This window comes from Hylaeus volcanicus, chromosome 8 (genome assembly GCF_026283585.1).
Source record: "Hylaeus volcanicus isolate JK05 chromosome 8, UHH_iyHylVolc1.0_haploid, whole genome shotgun sequence".
NCBI lineage: Eukaryota > Metazoa > Arthropoda > Insecta > Hymenoptera > Colletidae > Hylaeus > Hylaeus volcanicus.
Window position 1 is genome coordinate 12,805,911 of NC_071983.1, and position 6,138 is coordinate 12,812,048.

Below are 6,138 nucleotides of genomic sequence, written 5' to 3' on the forward strand. Positions count from 1 at the left end.
TGACTGTGACTGTGACTGTGACTGTGACTGTGACTGTGACTGTGACTATAACTATTATATGTATATATATCTGTATTTGTTTGATATATTTTTAAAATCTCATATTTACTATGCAATTATATTATGATTATTTTATATATTTTAAAAATGGCCAAGTCTGGTGGTAGGTCGACGTTGGAAGGGAAGAGTCCTGGTTGGTCGGTCGCAACAAGATCTTTCGTTATCAAAATTCGAGGCGCCGCGGGTTATCAGGAACGACTGTACATCAGGATCGTGAGTCAGAGCGACCAAGAGGCCGAAGAGTGTAGGCCACTTCTCCCGGGTGTCCCCTCCTGCGGGGAGACGTTGCACAGAGGACAACGACGACGAAGGGGACCGCCGTTGCTTCAAGACCCCGACGAAGAAGAAAAGAGAGACGAGCGGCCGTGGCGCGGCTTACCACGAGGCCGTCGCGACCGATCAGTTTGTTCGACGTGCACAACCGGCTCGGACGTGGCCGTCGTCGCCGATTGTAAACTCGCTGTGAGTTACCATAGAGTACGAGACCTGGCCTAGAGAGCGCGAGCCGGAGGATGACGAGGCCCTTCACTGGATAACACGTCGTCACTGTGTACGTCTTCTAATCGAACATTTTTCTCTAATGTTTGTTAGAAAAGGCTTAACACTAAACCTACCACGGCCGGTCGAATGACCGTATTCAAACTTTCGTGTACAGTTCTCGCATATTGTTCGACAGTGTTCGAAATTTCACGCGAAGCGCGAAACATTGTTTGAATTGCTTCTCAGATCTAATTATCGTTCACCATATTGTATTCCTTCATTTTTCAGTCATCCCGATGTTAAAGAGTTAAAACTTATCTATAATTTCTGAAAAAAGTTCGACAGTGTTCAAAATTTCACGCGGACCGCGAAACGTTGTTTGAATTGCTTCTTAGATCTAATTATCGTTCACCATATTGTATTCATTCATTTTTCAGTCATCCCGATGTTAAAGAGTTAAAAATTATCTATAATTTCTGAAAAAATATATAATGAATGAATTTAATTCTGCAACATTCAACTAATGTAATTATTGTAATTATTGTATGGTTTATAAGACACGTTTGGTTTAAAGCAATAAACTAACTAACAGTTCTTATGTGCAATATATAAATTATATACAATTGTTTTATGCATTATTCGATGTCTCGTGAAATATTTTTGTGTTCGATTGAAAAAATGTATTTAAGACCAGACATCAGACCGATCGCGGTAGAAATAGGTACAAATGTTGGTAGGATTAGGGTTAAGGGTGTCAGGCGGTCGAATCGTTCGAAAGTGAACTCTACTTTGGAAATTAATTTCCAAGAAATTAACGCTGATCCTGACTTTTCCTTTTGCAGGATGTTTGAATATATTTTACAGATTAGGAAAATAATTTTTTCGTTGCATATATACGGACTTTAAAAATGGCCCGCACGTGTGGTTCGTTAACCCTTTGATTACGATGAACGTATGTATACGTTCAGAGAAATGTTTATATCCGTTAAATGAATTTTTAAAAAATATCAGCTTATAGGGGATGATGGGACGATGATGAGACAACTTTTTTATATTTACAATTTATTCATAGGGCGCTTAGTTTCCAAACTAAAACTCGAAAAGTGAAAAATTCGTTGCAAAATTTAAATTTCAGGAAAAAGGTCTTTTAATTTTTCAATTTTTATATAATACCTCCCATACGTCCTTAATGTCCGCTTACACTAGCTTACAGCGAAAATGTACATTCAATGGCACGATTCTTTTCTTATGTATTTTGGCCTACTAAACTCGAAAATCGCAAGAAAAAATTTTTCTATGGATAGGTTTTTTTTATATGAATTTTTGAATTCTTTTTTTCGATTTTTTTCTGACATACGTTCACATTTTAGGCCATATCTCGAGTTAGAAACGTCCGATTGAGTCGCGCAAGACGCCATTTTAAAGATAATAGAATATCCAACAATTGTTTTTGACATTATTTTCCAATCGATTCAATAGTTTAAGTGTTACGAGCCACTGTATATGAGAAAGTTTGATTTTTTCGGCTAAAATCGAACACGAATATTTCTTCCATCGCCACGGGAAAAATAGAAATTGTCAAATTATGTCCAGTTTCTTATTGTCTACGTATAGATCGCACTTTTACGGAGAAAACAAGCCTTTGTTGAAGAAAATCTATGGATAAATACCGGAGTTAGGAGCAATTGAGTAAAGGTACAAAAATTCCAATTTTACTGTTTTTTTTTTCCTCGAGATATGGCCTAAAATGTGAAGGTACGTCGAAAAAAAAAATCGAAAAAAAATTCAAAAATTCATATTAAAAAAACCTATCCATAGAAAAATTTTTTCTTACGATTTTCGAGTTTAGTAGGCCAAAATACATAAGAAAAAAATTGTGGCATTGAATGTACATTGTTTTTATTTATTTTGTAAACTGGTGTTATCGATTCCTCGATCACCGCAAGAAGAATGGCGTTTCCTCAGCCATCTTCAGTAGAAGAAGAGTTTGTCCGAGTAAAAGAAAAAATTGCTCGGTTATTATTTCCTCGTTAAACATAATTTCTCCGTTCGATATTGTTTCTCCCGTTCGATGAAAAGTCGTGACTGAAATATCGAGGATATCGTTCCATTAGGGACATTGTTCTTGTTTCGCGTCGTAAAATTCGCTTTAACGGGGTTCGTGCCGGGGAAGTTACCCGGTCTCGCCTTTTTCCGGTAAGGTCGCCGGTAGGAAAGCTCGCCTTATACCGCCATTAGTATAATTAACCCAGATTTTCCCGGATTTATGGTGAACGGCGCACGGATCAGAGCCGTGCTCGGCACATTATAATGTTCCGTCCACACTGTTATTCATTCTATTCGCGGTGTAGACACATAGTAGCGCAGAATAATGCAAAAATGATGGGGGTTGATATTTGATATTTTTCTTCAAAATCAGACTATAATACCATTTAAATGTAGTAAAATTCCAGGTCAAATAGCAATGGCCCGTGCAAAAACGTATGTGAAAGTAAGTACTGCGTTCTATTAGTGTTTCTTAATGGTGTTTTTCTTTTTTTTTTTTTGTGAACAAGGTATACTTTAAATCGCATAGTTAACGATGTTGTAGTGAATGGTCCTTTAACTGTCAAACCGTATAAAAATTGTAGTTTGATCGTTTAGTAGTAATTAAAATTCGTTTTTAATAAACGTAATGAAGTACTTTTTCAAAGAATCGCCTTTTTTTTTTTTACTCAGATGAAATTAATCGTAAGTTTCGCACTTTCTAACCAATTTCTATTTGTACAAAAATTGAGTAATTCGAATTGACTATAGTATGTATGTAAATTCTTTTCTTCCGTACGTGTGTTTATTTTGTAATAAATTATAGGATAAAGAAGTAAAATAAAATAAGAAATATTAATAAATAGTTTCCCGTAAGAGGCTTTAGAATTTTGTTTCTGTAATGACAAAATACGCCATTAGCATTTGTACCATTTATATTTTATTAAAAACAAAATCATTCATACAGCGAGTGTACGAATGAAAGAAAAATTACAAGACAAGTTCGTTCTACTCTTCTGGAAGAGAAAGCATTATGATTTGGCGAGGCATGACGATGCATAGAGATGTTGGAAATATTCACAGAATAGATGAAGGTATAGTGATCAAAGGTTATGTTAACATTTTCAACTGTAATTTACAGAATATTATAGGAAAATGGGGAAAGAAAATTGATAATGTCATTTTCCACCAGGACAGCGTCTCAATATAGTATACTGCTAAAGTAACGAAGTTATGGTTGCTACAACAAAACATTGATGAATGACTACCACAAGCCACTGATCTTAATCTAACGAACAAGGAAGGAAGGTAGATAAAAAGTAAACAGAAAAAAATAAGAGTGCGAAACCTAATCTAAAAAATTATTTAAAATTAGAACTTTTAACTAAATAAGAACTTGAAAAAATATAGAAAACAAAATGGAAATATAAAAAGAAATAAAATATCACGAAAGAGTAACGAGAGATCTTGAACAAAGCTTTACAATTTGTTCAAGTTTAATTTACACCTTGAATCTACATTCCACGCAATACAATACAGAATTACTTCCGGACAATTTTATTATACGGTCATTTCATTGTCATGCCATTTTATTTCATATCATTTATTAATTGTTCGGTGTAACACAAACTACTCGATTCACTTCTATTGTTATATAAAAGGATGATACCGATTATATTTCCGGAATCGAGCTTTTTTATCTCAATCTGAAGTCGAGCGTCACCTGTGTGGTTTACATTGCAAAACAATATGACTCGAGGTGAGTCATACACGATAAAAATATTTTTTTTAATTATAATGTATTGTAAAAATTAATATCATAGAGTTACAATCTGCTTCATTCGCGTTTCATCTTTCTACCTTAAAAATCAAATGGCATTCTAACACAATTTAATATTAATCAAAAGATAATGTTGCATATGTTCTGTATATAACATTTTGCAAAATAACATGGCCACCATAGGCTATCGTAACTATTATGATTGCATTTAATTTAGTAATTTTACAAAGGTTGAATGGTATTACTTAAATGAAAACATAATTGATTGTTAATGTAAAATTGAGAAATATAATATAAAACTGAAAATGTTGTAAAATCGAAAGCTGTAATGTGAATTCGAGAATTTTTACATCAATTGAATTTTTAATATAAAATTCAGAATTTTAACGTAAAATTCAGGACTGTAAGAATAAATTACAAATAAAAAAAAATATTTAAACGTGATATGTGTAGAATACTATTAATTATAATTTATTTATCCTTACGATAGAACTAAACAATATGGTTCCTCTAGTATCCACATCACTACGCTATCATAATTAATAAAAATCTAGTTATCGGACTAAAATCGTTCTCTATATGCAAACAAAGCAGAACAGTTTATCGTTAAAGTGTATAACATAAGTACCGTTATCTTTCGAAATATTAAGTACTTAGTAAAAAATTAAGAAGCTTCAAAATAAAATTGAGAATTTGAAAATAAAATAGAGAATTTTAATATGAAATTAGAAATATTAATTTTAGATATAGAATTTAAATACAAAATTGAAAAATTTAATATGAAATTGAAGATTTTAATACTTATCTGTAAAGTGCAATATAAAATTGAGAATTTAAATTTAAAACAGGATAAAGAATAATGACATAATATAGATTACAATTGAGTATCTGTAAATATTATTTATAGGGGTATTTATTAATTATCATCGGACTAATGTTGTTGAAAATTTAGAAAACATAAGTGTGAAAGCTGCATCAGTGATTAATGGAATAGCTTTAATGAACGAGAAACGCGACCGAAAGATTGCGTGGTATCAATTAATAATTGCAAGATGTTGCACAAGAATAATTCGCGTTCTTTCCGGGCCATTAACTTCTAACACGTCGACGGTATTGATGGATGGCTTTTAGACGATAGGTCGTGAATGGATGTCTAATTTGGTTGGTTTAACTATCTCTCTGAAGTCAAGTCAATGATTATACTGTTGACTTTAGTGAAAGGAGACAAATGGCGACAGTAATTCAATTTACAGTTGTAGACAAGGAGTTAACATAATTAAGAAGTAATGATTGTAGGCGATCTAAACCTAAGGGAATTGAAAGGCTAAAAATTGAGAAATTGAGAAGTTAAGGAACTGAAGTATCTGGAGGTTATTTGGTAAGAAATAAGGAAGTTCGGATTTAGGAAATGAAAATTAGGGAAATCGAAAATGGTGAAGAGAACAGAAAATTAAGTAATTAGGAATTTCGGAATTTAGAAGTTGAGAAATTGAATTTAACTGGCTATGACTTTAGGAGTTTAGAAAATTAGAAAGATAAGAATTTGTGAATTTAAGCGTTTAAGAGATTAGAAAGCTAGGAGCTCAAGAATTCAGAAATTTAAGAGATTACGAATATAGAAATTTAACAATTTGTGAGTTTAGGAATTCGGAAAATTAGGAGTTGAGGAATAGAATTTAGCAGGTTATGACTTTAGAAGTTTAGGAAATTAGAAAGATAAGAACTTATGAATTCGGGGATTTAAGAGATTAGAAAGTTAAGGGCTCAAGAATTCAGAAGTTTAAGAGTTTATG